This window comes from Rissa tridactyla, chromosome 1, assembly GCF_028500815.1.
Source record: "Rissa tridactyla isolate bRisTri1 chromosome 1, bRisTri1.patW.cur.20221130, whole genome shotgun sequence".
In the NCBI taxonomy this organism is placed as follows: domain Eukaryota; kingdom Metazoa; phylum Chordata; class Aves; order Charadriiformes; family Laridae; genus Rissa; species Rissa tridactyla.
In genome coordinates, this window is record NC_071466.1 from 24,829,323 (window position 1) to 24,845,586 (window position 16,264).

General features: G+C 38.8%; 1 protein-coding gene across 2 annotated transcripts in view; it reads left to right on the forward strand.

Annotated features, from left to right (window-relative positions):
- The window catches only part of WASF3 (WASP family member 3), a 75,488-nt gene that overhangs the window by 20,703 nt on the left and 38,521 nt on the right, over positions 1-16,264 (forward strand). The window contains exons 2-3 of one of the 2 annotated variants that reach the window (XM_054194357.1): positions 4,082-4,175; positions 4,907-4,978. The gene's annotated coding sequence lies outside the window, so the exon portion shown is untranslated. The remainder of the gene's footprint in view (positions 1-4,081; positions 4,176-4,906; positions 4,979-16,264) is intronic. The other variant, XM_054194365.1, reaches the window with a different exon arrangement.

Here is a 16,264-nt window from a genome sequence, read left to right on the forward strand (position 1 = left end):
TCTTTTTAGATGGAAGGTGAGAGAGTGAAAGAGGTACTTCCTGCCCGTTGTACTAGTCATTTGTTGTACAGCCTTATATTTACACTTGACTTCATTTGCAGTAAAGAATCATTGCTGACCATTAAGGGAGAGGGTTGTCCTTTACAAGCCTCTTGCCGATGATGTACCAAAGAGGTGAGATGTTGGGGCTGGTCAATGCTGGCATGTTGCTTATCTGACAAGAATGTCTGATAAACCAGTGCTGTTACAAGCTGGCTCATAGGCTTGATGGGCTGTCTTTTGTAGACTGCAAAATCTCTGAAGATCAAGTGTACAGCTTCAGATAAATTCCACAAGATATTTAGGATTTTGCCAGACTCTAGTTAAGATATATCTGCTCTATGCAGTACTGAAGGACTGCTGTACTCGGTCAAGCAGTGAATATTCGTACCATAATCCAAGTGAGATAAAATGAATAAAAGAGATATCAGGTACTTCACAACAGGTTGGATATTTCTACTTTGTTGTCTGCCCGTGCTTTAAAGAAAAAAATCCAAGAGCTTAAACTTGTTTGGAAGGAATTGGTGGCAGAGGACACACTGGGTGCTGTGACCAAGTCTGACAATCAAAGCAGTTCTCAGAAAGACACAGAGTAGGAAATTGTCTCTTGAGGGCTTGGCAGAGGGCAGATTTCTCCCTGCACTCCAAGGACAGTGTATGTTGTAGGTAAGTCCACATTTCTGGATATCTGTGGAGACTGAGAGTTTGGGCTAGACAACAGCAATTGAATCTTAAGGTAAAGACCACTTGGAAAACATGAGCTGCTGTGTCTTCCTTTATGCTGCTCCTGTTACATGCCCAAGTTTAATACTGGGATCTGGATCAAGCCTAGCTTAAAGATAAGAAACTTTCTAGTTGTCTTTAACAATCTCATGAAAGTTGCTTAGGGTGGGACACGGAGAGGGCTGTTGGTTCCAAGTAAATGATTGTTTGGGTCTCTTACAGAAAAGCTCCTCCATCCTACTGTAGAAGTACTGAGTGGGTTGTAACCACTAATTGATGTGTAGTTTTGCTCTTTGAAGACTCCAGAACCTGTCTGGGTTTTCCAAATGTCTGCTGTAGAGTTACAGAAGTTTCCAAGATTTTAGTTTCATGCTTTTAAGATTGAGTACACGCAGGAAGTTACCAAGGCAAATCAGTACGGGAGATTTAAACCACGTCCTTTTTTGTGTGTATGCATTGATAAAACAGTTACTTTGTAATTCAAACTACAGTAGTAAGCTTTGGATCTCCATATATGAAACTTATGATTTAAAACCCCTCCCCCCACCCCAGAAGCAGACTTTAAAATAAAATCCTTTTTTTTTTTCACCATTTTGATGATGACCTACTATTTGGATACTTTTAATCCTCAATCTGTATAAAAGTTACATCTTGCATTAAATCCTTTATGTTTGTTTTTTTTTTTTTTCCCCTTGTGGATTTCTGAAGTAATCCTCTGAGTGCCATATAGCTTGTTCTTCAAATTGCTTGCGTACAATCTCCTCATTTCTAGGAGTCCTGCTTAGAAAGTTTTAAATCATTGATTTTAAACAAAATTCAGCTGGATATATGTTTCTAACTAAAAGTCAGCATATACATTCTGCATCTCTAAAATCTTACCCTGTTGAAACTGTTCAGTACTTTCTGTAATTTAGTCAGTGAATATGAATCAAATGGGGCACTTAGCAGAGGAGTCAGTGATGTACTTAGTAATGAGTAAGAATCTTTTTATAATGGCTTTTGTTGGGATTTCTTTCCTCTTGAAGATTTTATGGGAAAGAGAGAATCCATTCAAAAGGGAGTGTGTATATTTACAGTTATGCCAGTAGATAGATATTGCTGGAAAGTTAATGGTGTACTGAAATATATTTTCCTTTCTGTATCTTACGTTGCATGCATCTGCAATGTTTTTTTCATTGTAACTGTGTATCTTAAATGTGGAACATGTAGTGAGAGAGTCCAGTATTTCTTCTCTGGCTTATCCTGGGTCCTTTTCTTAGTATTTTACTCTTAAAAAACAAAAACAAAACAAACAACAACAACAAAAAACCCCAAAAACCAACAACAAAAAACCCAAACCACAAAAACAGAAAAATCTGATTTAAAAAAGATATGAAACTACTGGACATTGGCCATATCTTGATGTCTTTATTTAACCACATAAGGATTTATACTAACCCCTGGAATATATGTCGGGATAGTTGACCTCAGTTCACTGTGAAAACTGTGCAAGAGTCTCATCCTCGCAGTTCACATGGTAATTCCCGGCTTCCTTCCCGTTCCTGTATAGGTCATGCATATTGCTGGCCTGAGTGGAGACTTCTTTCATCACAGGATGGATTCTGTGATCCTGTTTATGTAGTGCAGCACTACAGATGTGTTGATGTAACTGATGGAAGCAGTGAACCACAGTGTGCGGACAGGAACGAGTACCCAATGTGGGGAACTGAGAGCTTCGTAACGTGCCTTTGCTGCCGTGGCTAATGCAAATGTGCAGATATGTCCTCAGCCACCCTGTTAGTACTAGAGGATTTGAGTTCTATATAAAGTTCCAGTCACCTTGTACTAGGCTAGTGCTCTCTGACATCTATTTTATAGTGTTTTCCAATCTAGGGCTAATTGCTCTAAAACAGATTTACTGTTTCTTGAACCACAGGTATACTTGAATAAATCACTGTTGGTTCAAATCACTTAGGTTGACAGGATCCTGACTGACATAATTTTAGTCAGGATTGCGAAGCTGCATTTGGAAGGCACCTTCCTCCCCATATGCCACACCTATCCTGGTGATAAGATAGGAAGACCTCAGAGTGTGAATGAACTATATGTACCTGGGCCTTTTATAATGTATAACTTGAGAACAGGTCCTTTTGTAAGCATATAAACACTTAAGTGAGGACCAAGGCTGTGGCCAACTTGTAGATCTTGGTAGCAAGCTAACTAAAGGGCAGGCAATATTATGTTTGGAATAGGTGGCTGCTGCAAGATGTTGAACTTTGAATATTTTGAGGGAGGATGAAGGAAACTTAGAGTGGTGAAGTGGTGCTAGTGAACAAGAGGTGTTGTCTAGGACACTGATGTCTTGCCTTTGAGAAATCTGTGCACGGTGACTTCATCAGTGTCTTGTTCTTCTAGATGCTTTGCTATAAATCACATTTTACATAAGTGTCCTTGAAATAGAAGGTTTCTTTTCTTCTTGAAATTTTTGTCTACAATGTCTAATCAAGTTCCATCAAGGAATGTATAGCAGCAGTCTTTACAAATATGACGGTAAGATTAGTCTCTTATAATCAAATTTTCTAGTTTAGAGATCTTCTTTGTACAGTTCTTGCAGAAAGGGTAGCTATGTCTTAACCATAAAAAACTTACTTTATAAAAACTTACGTTATGACTCAATGATAGAATGGTTTGGGTTGGAAGGGCCCTTAAAGATCATCTAGTTCCAACCCCCTGCCCTGGGCAGGGACACCTCCCACTAGACCAGGCTGCTCAAAGCCCCATCCAGCCTGGCCTTGAACACTTCCAGGGATGGGAATAAGTAATCTGTAAAGCAGAGTAATCTCTTGATGCTATGATCTGTAATATTTTCATGGAAACATCTTGATACTTAATTTTTGCAAGAGATTCTCATTGCTTTTTTTTTAGTGTGTTTGTTTTGTTTTAGTGGGTTTGTGTTTAGTAATATTTAATTTACTGTGAAGTATACCAGAGGGACTCAAATCTGGTGTTTTATTATCCTGTACTATAGGCCGTTACCTTGTATTTTTCTGTCCTCACAGTCTTTAAGTGGGTGTTACCTTCTCTGCTGATGTTCCCTGTTAAAAAAAAAAAAAAGGCATTGATTATAAAATAGCAGAAGCTATTTTCTTACCTTGAAAAAATTTAAACTGTAATATGAAATAATGTTTAGCTCAAACCAGTTAAAACTATTTCTAGATTCTACTCATGCTTGTTTTAGTAAGTTTTTTTTAACCAATCACTGAAACTGATTTTTTTTTAATGTGTATCTCTAATTATTCGGTTACTGAAAAGCTAAATTTCAATTTGTCTTTGTTTGCAGATAAAGCCACCTGAGTGTGTCAACAAGTTATAGAACAGCTGTCTTCTCAAACGTGTAAACAGAAAGGATGTTCTCTACTCCCTTTTTTTAAATGGTAAGTTGTTCAAGGGAACTCTTACTGAACATACCTTGTCACTTACTTTGCATTTGTGTGAATCTGTTGCAAATAGCTTTGAAAACTGTGGTAAGTCCTTAAACTGAAGACCAGTGATGAAGTCTGGAAACTGTCCAGGAGGTTTTGAGTTAGCGTTATGAAGGAGGTTTATAGTTTTGTGATGTTGAAGTTATGCTCTATTAGGCCCTGAAACAAATGTCAAAAGCACTTCTGGTCCAGGAGACTAGCATAATTTAAACACTAATCTTATTGTGTAGAAAACAGAAGTAAATTTACTTTATTTGTGGATGTTCATGAGATATTGGATTTCTAAATTTGCATCTGTTAATTACTTTTACCCTGTATAATCTGTACTTTGCTGATGTGTCGTTTTAGAGATTTAAACTAAATCTGCTGAGGTTAAATGTTTGACTGTTTGCCTCAAAGTGCAACGGATAATAAAAGATTTATATTTATTGATATTAAACTAGCTTTGTGGGGAAAAATCTCCCTTCTCCCCAATCTGTCTCAGCTGCGACATGCACACCACACACTTCTAGACAAGGAATATCTGTTTTGTTGGTGGAAGAGTATGAAAACAACTGTGTTGCATTTCCGTCACTGTGTGATGTAAGATGTGGGCTACGCTGGGTGGTGCTAATGAAGGATTACTGTCAAAGTGCAGACAATTTTGTTAGAATTTAAGTAAAGCTGATACTTTTTTTTTTTAGGGGGCTGCAGCTTGTCTGCTGCTGCAGTGGGAAAGAGAAACCTTTTGAGCAGGGGAAGAAGCTGGAGAGCAGGTTTGTTGTTCTTCCTTCTGAGAGCATGAGTAGGTTAAAAGTAATATTAGCTACTCATAGGAGAGACTGCTTTCTTCGTGCATTGCACATCACAGTGCTGCCTTTGCCAGAAACCACAGCCAGTCTTGCTTCAAGGTCTCTGAAAAAAGCAAAGTATGCAGCAATGCTTTAGGATAGTGTTGTTGGCTTTGCCTACGTCCTAAAGCTGACCCTGGCTATGATTCTTTGGCACACTTCATCTGTTCAGCTGAAATTCACATATGCTTATTTTAATTTTGAGTTCTGATCATATGCTTGATGATATTCAAGATGCTTATCAGTGTATATGTTGTGAAAGATATTGCACCCTAAATTAGGAAAAACTCAAAGGAGTTCTGAAAACTCCACTATGTATGCATGCATTCACAGTGTCAAGTCAGAAACTTTATTGTGAGGGATGAAGGGATGAGGAAGCAATATGGTGCACACAGAAATGTGAAAGGTATGGCAACAGCCTTGGAAGGAGAAGGATGAAAGAAAATCCCTTCTTTCCCCTGTCTGCCTCTTCCACTATTCCTATTACATGGTAAGGTAACTTGATGGTTATATACTGAATTTTTTTGAAAAAAGATCACTTGCTATAAATTTCAGAGGCGGAGGAGTGTGTCAGGGAAAATAAATGGTCTGCAAACAATTTGGTAAACAAAATGGACATATCAAAGACCGAAAATATGCTTGGATTAGCATATTCTTATTATTTAATGAAACAGTGAGATATATTCCTCTTAATATATGTATTTAGTGCCTCAGGTGTCCTGTTGTCACACAGGTGTGCATACAAATAAAGGTATGTGCAAAGGTGTCTCCAGTAGCTAATTCATGCCTATGGTCACTCCAACAGCTGACTCTGACCCCGATCTCTCCAGTATCTGGCCCCCAGACATACCGTCTCTCTAGTAGCTGGCTTGACAGACCTCTTATCCTGCTCTTGGGATTAAAAAAGTCACTGCTGTCATGTTGTAACTTCCAGTGTTCCTTTTTTTTTTTTTTAATATTATAAACTTAACAATTGTTATAGCACAACAGTTGTTATATTTCAGTTGCTTTCATGCTGCATGGAAACATCATTGCTTGCTTTTATTCATTGTAGAGATTAGTTGTTACAGGAATAAGAACCTACGTTTAGGAATATTTTATCTAGGTTGTATTTATTCATAAAATTTCAAAAATTATTTGAGATATTTACTGTTCATACTCAGTGTAGTATTATCGCATACTTTCTATGTCTTTGTGCAGGTTAAGCGCAACTTTTGTGTAGAGTTTAATTGAAATGTATCTAGTGTTTATTAGTCTGGATTTTAATGTTGTTGAAGGGTATTTAAAGACAGAATGCTGAACATAATTGAAAATAATCAGCTTGTGATTTTTTTTAAATTAAAACCCAAATTTAGTAAACATAAAAAATTCTAATTTTGGTTGAACACTAATCGTTTATATATCACAAACTTTCTAATAGGATATACAATTTGGAAACTACCTGGTCAATAAAATGACAAGCTTGTATTTAAAATAATGATTGATTTCTACAAAACCGTAATATTTTCTTTTTAAATTTCGCTTCCAATTCATAATTAAAAACTTAAATGGCTTAATTTGCCTGTTTTGCATGCATAGTAAGGCATTTTCATTTTAAACCAAGTCATTAATTTTGTCACTTGAATTATAATTGTGCCTTATCTTTTTTTGCTTCTCTGGATTTCCTAGTGTGTTTTGCTAATATAAATGCCCCCAAAAGTTGTCAAGTTACTCAAAATAAAATACAGCTATTAGATGTTTGGGAAAGCTGCCAATTACTTAACATGCCATCCTGTGTTAAATAACATACACTGGCTTTTCTAAACTTCCCTTGTAATCCTACAACACTCCACTACAAAAGTGTTTCCCACAAAGAGAGTTAGGGTGTGTAGTCAGGAAGGCAGTACCAAATGTGGGGCTTCAGGAAGGACCCTGATGTTTACCAGCCCCAAATGTCAATTCACTTGACCAGCTGAAGAACTCCTTTAGGAATTGCTTGTATATGAAGACAAGGAATACGTATTTATAGTTCGGCCTATAAAGATGTTATGTATTCACTTAATGTTTTGAAGAAAGATGTTAAAATTATGTTTGTGATTGCTATGTGGATAAGACTGTTCTGGTCTTTAGAAATACTTCTATTGTGAAAGCAACTTAGATATTTTTAGTTGGGGTTAAGCCAAATTTATTTGCAAGGACTTTTCCCTGCTCTATCTGACTCTTCAGTCACATAGCCTATATACTTAGTGGCTGGCAAATTATAGAATGATGTAGTAATTTAAGTTCTTGATTTAAAGCAAGCTATTAAGAAAAGTTTCCTCCAGATTTTTTTCAAAAGACTACAGTTTGCATTTTCCCTGAAGGAAAGCAACTTTTCAGAATACGAGAGAGTGAGTGCAAAAGGTAGGTTGGATAGGAGAGAGAAATAGTCTTCTGGAGGGTGGCAGAAGGTTTTTGAACTGCTCAGCAATCCAAAAGCTGAAGATTGCTAATTACATAGCAGTGGATGGGGGAAAGGTAGGATGTTTCCCAAATGGTCTCCTGGGGAGAAAAAAGGCCTGTGAGAGAGGAGAGAGAAAGTATCCCAGAATCCTTGCATTACAAATGATAAAGCCGAAAGAGGGTGGACCTGATTTTGGGAGAGACTGACTTAAGTCTGATCACAGATTCTCATCTTAAGAGATCCATGTGTTTACCATGAGCTTTTCTTGTTTTCTGTCTGGTTTTGATATCAGAAGAGGCTGAATATTTGGGCTCAACACTTGGGCCTGTCTTGGGTTAAACTCTATTCATTGTGCATTTACTCACTTTATATTTTTAAATTGTAGCCTGGCAAAATAGGTTTGATGTTAATACACAAGGAGGAATAATTTGGTAAAACTGGCATCTGTGCAGTGAGCGCCTTAGCACGCTCATCATGTTTTCCAAGATAGTGATAGGAACACGTACAGAAATCTTCTTCATTATTACTGTCTGAGACTGTGGGAAATTCAGTACTACTTCAATACTACACATAAATCCAGTCGTTGGCTTGTTCTCTGAACTTTTTCTGTGATTGGCATCATAGTAACTTCCCTTCTGAATTATGCAGCTAGTGCATAGGGATCTGCTTGAAGAGGAGATTTAAGTCTTGGTTGCCTGTGCAATGATTAACTAAATCAGTTTCTAAATTTAACTGATGTAGTAAAATTGCTTCTTGAACTGTGTGTAGATTAGTCTCTAATGGCTTGATTTTTTTTTTTTCCATAAATGCAGCTTGTGGTCTCTGTAGATTACTATTTTAAAGTGTAGTTAAGAGCAATGCAGGTATTGATGGGTTTGTTACATAATTTGGTGGGGTGTATGGAAGATCCATGTAATCACAGATAACTATAAAAGACATTCTTTGAGAATTGGAGTCAATGTGTTTGTACCTTGTGTTACTCTATCAGTACACACAAACTCTGGTCTGCAGTGCAGTTGCACAAGTTTTGCTCAAATTGATGTGATTCTCAAATAGCCTCAGGCAGGGTGCCAACAACTGCAGTTTTGTCTCCTGAAGCCTCATCACAGAGGTGGCAATAACAATCCTCTTCTTGCTCAGCAGCCAGCTGGTTACAGCCGTAGTCAAGAAATCTATTCCTCTTGGATTGTGGGATCTCATGAATTCAATGGGATTTAAACTAATAATTGCCTTTCACAGGAGAATATTTTATCACCAGAATAACAGCAAGTTTACAGTAAGCTCACTTCAGAATGTTGCATCCTTTTTTGTTTCTGTTTTTTAAAGAACAACAAAAACACTCTGGACATCAGCATTTTAGGATTTTGTTTCCGTTGTTTTTACTTCAGCATGTTTAGGTTTAAAATCTACTTGCTGGTGTTAAGCATGAACGTTTAGGAAACTTTTGTTCAAAACAATTTAATGACAGATCAATATTGAAAGTATTTTGGTCCAATATGCGAAATATTATGAAGCAAACTCATGGCAAACTTCAGGGCTAACCATTGTGGAAATGGAATGGGGAAATAATCAGATTTTTTTTTTTTTAAAATAGGTGTTGAAATTAAGCTCATATTGCTTTCTTTAAGTTCACAAGAGAATACAGTGATCATCAGGATCTAGATGGTTGCCCTTTCCTCTCTAACTTCATGAGTAAAATTAAAGCATGTTTTATGGATACTCATTGCAGTAATATACCTTTTCTTGTAAATAAAACATTAACTTGTAAAGCTTCCTCACTTTTTTTGTGCAGTTTGTATATTTATAGGATTAAATGGTCCACCCTTAAACTCTGTTCTTCTGGTTGCCGCCGCATAGCTTCTTTCTGCCTCAGCTATGCATTAAACCAGTTTATAAATAGGTATTAATGGCTCCTTATATATTTATAATATATGTATTAAAAAGCACTGAGAATCTTTGCAGGCAGCTGCCTGATCTGAAGCCTGCTAGCATTTACTTAGCTAGGCACATCTTCCCCATGATCTGTGGAGAAGCTGCATCCAGTCGTCAGGGTTTGTGTAAATAGTTGACATATGTTATGGGCCCTGTCTGAAGAATTTTCGTATTCAAATAAGAACACAGTATTTGAATAAGATATTTTATCCTGAGAGTGAGAGGGGGCTTTGGGAAGTCTGTGGGGTGTGGATAGGAAAGAGAGTAGAGCAACTACCCTGTCCCCATTCTTTTTGCTACTGGACTCTCTTTTGAGAGTAAAAAACAATCTTTAGAATCTGTCTATGACTAGTAAACAGTCCTAATAGAAGAATCATAGAATGTTTCAGGTTGGAAGGGACCTACCTTAAAGATCATCCAGTTCCAACCCCCTGCCATGGGCAGGGACAACTCCCACTAGACCAGGTTGCTCAAAGCCCCATCCAGCCTGGCCTTGAACGCTTCCAGGGATGGGGCATCCACAATGTCCCTGGGCAGCCTACTCCAGTGTCCCATCATCCTGATGGTAAAGAATTTCTTTCTAATATCTAATCTGAATCTCCCCTCTTTCAGTTTGAAACCGTTACCCCTCATCCTACTGCTCCACTCCCTTATAGAGAGTTCCTCCCCATCTTCCCTGTAGGTCTCCCTTAAGTACTCGAAGGCTGCCTGAAGTGAAGAAAAGAGCTCTCTGTCAGTAGGGCTCCTATAGAGGAGGAAAAGGTTGGATGATGGCTCTAAAATGTGGGCAGGGCATCTTATAGAATAGTTTGGGTTGGGAGGGAACTCACGAAGGGGAGGTGCTGATCTCTGCTCTCTGGTGTTCAGCGATGGGGCATGAGGGATTGACTTAAAGCTGCACCAGGGGAAGTTCAGATTGGATATTAGGAAAAAGTTCTTCACTGAGACGGTGATCAGGCACTGGAAGAAGCTTCCAAGGGAAGTGGTTGTGACCCCAAGCCATTTGGGGTTTGAGAAACATTTGGACAGTGCCTCTGGGTGTCTGTTTTAACTTTTAGGTTGCCCCGTGTGGAGTCAGGAGTTGGACCTGATGATCCTCATGGCTCCCTTCCAACTCAGGATATTCTATGACTAAAATCCTCTTTCCATGACAATATTGACACCATTTCTTGTAGGAAGCAGTTATTAATCTGTTTGGTCTAATTACCACACTTTAGGTAATCCCTTGTGTTTAGCTTGCTATTCACCAAGCCACTAAATGTTTTAAGTGGTCTTTTGAACGCCTCTATCCTGTTTCAGTATGAAATGGGAGGTTAGCTTGAATCACTGCTTGTCTGTTGTTTTTTTGTTTTTTTTTTTTTTTTTTTTTTTTTTTTCCTTTGTACTGAAACAGATTGAGCACTCTCACTGTCACTTACGTGGTATCAGCTGTAAGGGCAGTAATTCCATAAACTGCTTTGACTTCTTTCCTCTGGATTATGTTTCTTCACATTTCCAATCTGATTCCAGCCCTGGAAGCAGCTCAGCCAGGAGCAGCAGCTATAACAGCAGAAATATTGAAACAGGGAATGGGGAGAAGAATGCATTTAATTAAATGAAGGAGTGGTTGGCTTACAGCTGTCTTAAAAAGCACAACTGTAAGTGGAGTGGATCCTAAGGCAATAACTGGGTTTTGCTTCTGAGAAGGAAACATAACTCATCTTGTGGTTGAAGCATTTGTTGCTGAGTATTGGTATGATCTAGGTCCAATTTCCAGTCCTTCTACGGGCCTTGTGTGCTGGCCAGCATCATCAAGTAGCTTTGTGCTTCTCAACTGTATAATTGAGATGCTGCTTCTTGCCTTTCTCAAGTTTGGAGAGTAAATTTAATTTCTAGGTGTACAGATATTGTAATAACATGGGTATTATGCAACCTTACTGTAATAGGCTATTTCTGATGCTATTTTGCAGTTGCAACTTTGCTAGGCTTGGGCAGTCTGTTCCTCCTTCAGTGCATTTTAGTTGGCGGTATTTCCAGGAATTTGGTATGTGGTTGACTGCCAGTTAGTGGGGAAGATGGGATCCTTCCCCAAGTGTTGGGTGGCTGAGTGCATTACAGTGAAGGAGAGGACAGACGAAGCTCTGACTCTTTTGCGTAGAACATCTTTATTCCCTCCTTTCCCATGGAGCCTTCATCTGTAAATATTGGAGGGAGCCATAATTAAAAAATACTGTCTCTCAGATTTTCAGCCTTAAGATGATTGTGTTGGTTTTTTTTTCAATCAGCATTTGCCTTTTTTTTTTTTCCCCTCCACCTTGTCCTCATAAAACTAAAACAAAATACAACCATTGTTTTTTGGCCTTTACGTAGTGAATTAAAACATTGTGCCCGGTCCTGCATTTCGGTCACAACAACCCCAAGCAACGCTACAGGCTTGGGCAAGAGCGGCTGGAAAGCTGCCCGGCAGAAAAGGACCTGGGGGTGCTGGTGGAAGGCCAGCTTAACATGAGCCAGCAGTGTGCCCAGGTGGCCAAGAAGGCCAGCAGCATTCTGGCTTGTATCAGGAATAGCGTGGCCAGCAGGAGCAGGGAAGTGATCATGCCTCTGTACTCGGCACTGGTGAGGCCTCACCTCGAGTCCTGTGTTCAGTTCTGGGCCCCTCTGTACAAGAGGGACATTGAAGTGCTGGAGCGTGTCCAGAGGAGAGCTACCAGGCTGGTGAGGGGTCTGGAGACCAGGTCATATGAGGAGAGGCTGAGGGAGCTGGGCATGTTTAGCTTGGAGAAGAGGAGGCTGAGGGGAGACCTCATTGCCCTCTACAACTGCCTGAAAGGAGGTTGGAGAGAGGTGGGTGTTGGCCTCTTCTCCCAGGTGAATAATGACAGGACCAGAGGAAATGGTCTGAAGTTGCGGCAGGGGAGGTTTAGGTTAGATATTAGGAGGAATTACTTTACTGACAGAGTGGTCAGGCACTGGAACAGCCTGCCCAGGGAGGTGGTCGAGTCACCATCCCTAGAGGTGTTTAAGAAACGTCTAGATGTGGCACTTCAGGGCATGCTGTAGTGGCAGAGATTGTAGGTTGTTTGGTTGGACTCGATGATCTCAAAGGTCCTTTCCAACCATGAAGATTCTATGATTCTATGTTGAGACAACAGGCACTTTAGGGTGCATTTTGCTATTGGTTTGGTTTGGATCCAGGAGTATGTTTATGATGTGAATTCCCCAGTTGTGGAGTATATGAATTCTTTTCATCTTGCTTGAGTCTAAATGAAAAAGATGCTCTCTAGGAGCATACCTGATGGTGTTCAGCTTCTAATGGGCCATGAGACCAGTTGAGAGCTATTTTGGAACAAATATCCCTGCTTCCCTATGAAAAAAAAAAATTATATAAGACAGAATCATCAGCACTAACCACTCTTCTCTGCAGGTCTCTTTGCTCCTATTGTACCACACAGCTTGCTAATGTAGTCCTTAACCTTTGTTACTGTTTTCTGAATTCCTTTTGAAGTCTTTGAACATCCCCAGAGGTCCACAAGTGGAAAACCACTGATGGATGGTGCTGCCCTTTCTTGTGGGTTCCATGTATTTTGTTCAGTTCTGCTTTTATTTTATACTGTGTAATACTACTATACTATTTGTTTCCTCCGAATTCACCCACACTTGGCATTGACTAAAAGAAAAGAATTACAGAGATAACTGTAAATCAGTATGATACTTCCAAATATTCAATGTTAGGTTCTGAAACTTCATAGACTCTTAAAAAAGTGATGTTTACATTTTCAAGACATATGCATACATGTCTTGAAGAAAGACATAAAGACTTGTGTTTACAAAAGGTTCCACAAAGGATATTTAAATGCACTAATTTGATATATTGTAGGAAAGCAGAGTTTAAAAATTATGATTGGTAACCTCTGCATCCTCAGTAATCATAGCTAAGATTTAATGATTTTAGCTGGGGAAAAAAAGTTGCTTAAACCTCTTAGTGATTGATTATACATGGTAAGAATACTTTTTTTTTTTTCCCCCCACTTGAAGCTGGTTTCTGGAGCACTTCTACCCTGCTAGCTCCATGGAGATCTGTTGATACAGTGCCAGATTTCATGGGACGCAGCTTTTCAGCCTTCAAGTCTTGAAAGGGGATTTTTAGAGAAGACTAACTGCTGTATTCGGTCTGAGACTCACTATGGTTTTATAGTAGCTTATTTGTCTCATAATGGGAGTTACTGTATGCGTAACAAGGAAATCTCTTTAATGCTGAAAATAAGGTTTTGTAAGGCAACATTACTGTATCAAAACATGTTACTTTTACTAATGCCTGACGTTCATTTTAGGCTTTACTTAAAAACCCACGCACACCACCACCCTCCCCCGCCATAAAAAAAAACAAAACAAAGCAAATCCAAAACAAACAAAAAAGCTGAGACAAGTGTTATATGTTGAATTATTAGGAAGTTAACAATGGGAAGAACTTTGACACCTGAGTTTGGGATGCTAGTAAAAGGGAGGATTTGTCACAAAAGAGCCAGAAACGCCAAGGGAAAGTAATGTTTTATATTTTGGGAGATGTAGCTGCTATCAATCTTGATGTGCTTCATATGTTAAAATATTAGATATATCAAGTGTATTCAGATTATTTTTTTTTTTACTGCAGTTTCATTTCTCTTGGTATGCTGTTCCTGTGAAAGGTTTAAATGGATATCTGTCCATGTAACTTAATTTTTAAAAATGTCTTCAGTATTGATAAGGCCAGGAAGAGAGGTATGGACCCTGTATTACTTGCATGTGATTCAATTGTAGGGGTAAAGGAGCTCCTGTGCTTCTTATAACTGGATGTTCTGCTGTGCTATCTGTAACTATTACTGTTTTGTTTTATGAACTGAAAAATTATGAATTGCTAATTTTTTGCGCATCAAACGCGAATGGTTTCTGTGATTAACTTGACCACGTGGGGGAGAGAGAGGAAGGTTACCTGAGAGAAGTTGCATTGTTAATGTTCAAGTTACCGAACGCTGGCATTAGGAAAGATATAAAAAGCATCCCCACTCTGGGAAAACCTTATATCAGAGCTCAGCCCTCCTTTTGGCACGAAAGCGAAATAACTACAATACACAAAGAATACCTGGCTGCATTAATGCTGTGGCTTAATAAGCCTACTTGTGCTTTGTGGTGTGGGTGGTTTGTTTTGGCTTTTGGTTTTTGGTAGTGTTTGCTTTTTTTGCCACCGTTTTGAGTGTTGTTCTCTATCATTCATAGTATCTTTCTTGATTTATGTACCAGTCCTCGACTGCCTGGCACTTTGTGACACGCTGTAGTACAGTAGCCACCAGAAGATGGACTTCATGGGAACAGATGGCGCACTTGGCTCAGGATGAAAATAGTTGGGAATTTTTATGTGAATTCACTTGGACTCAGCTGTTGGATTCAAACACAAAATATTTTGCTCAGTTTTTCCTTAAAATGCACTCAAAATAAATCTGTGATGTTCCCCCCCCCCCATGTAGACTGGCTGCCACTTCCAGGTTTCTGTTATATAGGGAAAGTGCAGTGTTGATGGTAGCTTCATAGTCAGAAAAATTAGGGAAATCCCGAGTTCCCTGCTGAAATTCCATGGCAGGGGTGGATGGAAATCTTCAGTTTGAGGAATTTTAGGGATGCTGATTTATTTTGTATTAACTTAAATCTTCATGGGCTGTCTGCATGCTGGGAACATGTGGCAGGAAATTTCTGCCCCTGGCTGCCAGAACCTGGTTGTTCAGGTGGACATTGAAGTTGCTTGACTACAAGGTATTTTAGGGGTTGTGGTACACTTTAATAGCCTGATAGTTGTTTCCTAGTGGGAAGGTCTGTTCTGCCTGGTGAGGACTGGGAGTAGAGAAGGCATGTTAGGAGTCGAGGCAGACAAAGATTAATGCTGAATTGTCACGGTACAAAGTGTTTTTTTCTTTCATAGTTTGACCTACGTTATTGCTGTCTTCCATCATCGCAGAGTGTCATGTATAAAAAATGTGTATGTATCTCTGTGTGTATTTGTATATATCAAATATATATGTACACAAACTGTGTACTTGTGTGTGTATATAAGCATATATGATTTTTTGGTGGTTTTTTGGTATGGAAAAGAATTATAAAAAACTTAATACTTCCCTATGACACTTTAGATTTTGGATTAACTGAACTATGAGAAAACTTAACACTTCCCTGTGACATTTTAGATCAACTGCTGTAGGGAAGAATAGTTTAAGAACATTTTTTTTTCTGAAAAATGCTCCTCTGAAACGATTTTAATGGTAAATTAGTTTATAAAGGAAATAAGGAACACTGTGTATTGCTGTAAAATTGATATTATTGGAATGAAGTGGGTACTTCATCCCTTTTGTACTGTTCCCTGCAATTTAGGGTTAATTGGAGTTCTGAGAAACAAATTACTGAATTTGCTTCTGGTTTAGCTTCAGGTCATTTGAGGATCTGAACGGCATGTTCTCCCTGCAGGCGGGCTCCTGAGGCCTTACCGGGCTGCCTTTGTCACATGGGCTGTGACCCAGACAGTTATTTCAAGCGCTTTAAATCCAGTAAGGCTCTGTTAAATGGGATCAATGTAAGTCACCAAGGCCTAGCTGCAACTTACGTTTTCTTTAAATAATCAAGGTATTTGCTGCTGATAACACTTACTGTTTGTGAAGGAGGAAGGCTGAGACAAATGCGCTTAAAATGGTCTCCAAGAGCTATTTGTATTGTAGCCTAAACGTGAAGGCTAACATTATTATTGTAGCCTATATGTTAAGAAAAGGCTTTTTTATAGTTGCAGACTTTTAATATTCTGTTTCAAGTTGTTCTGGCATCAAATTGTCTAAAGTAGGATAAAGTATCATATGGTA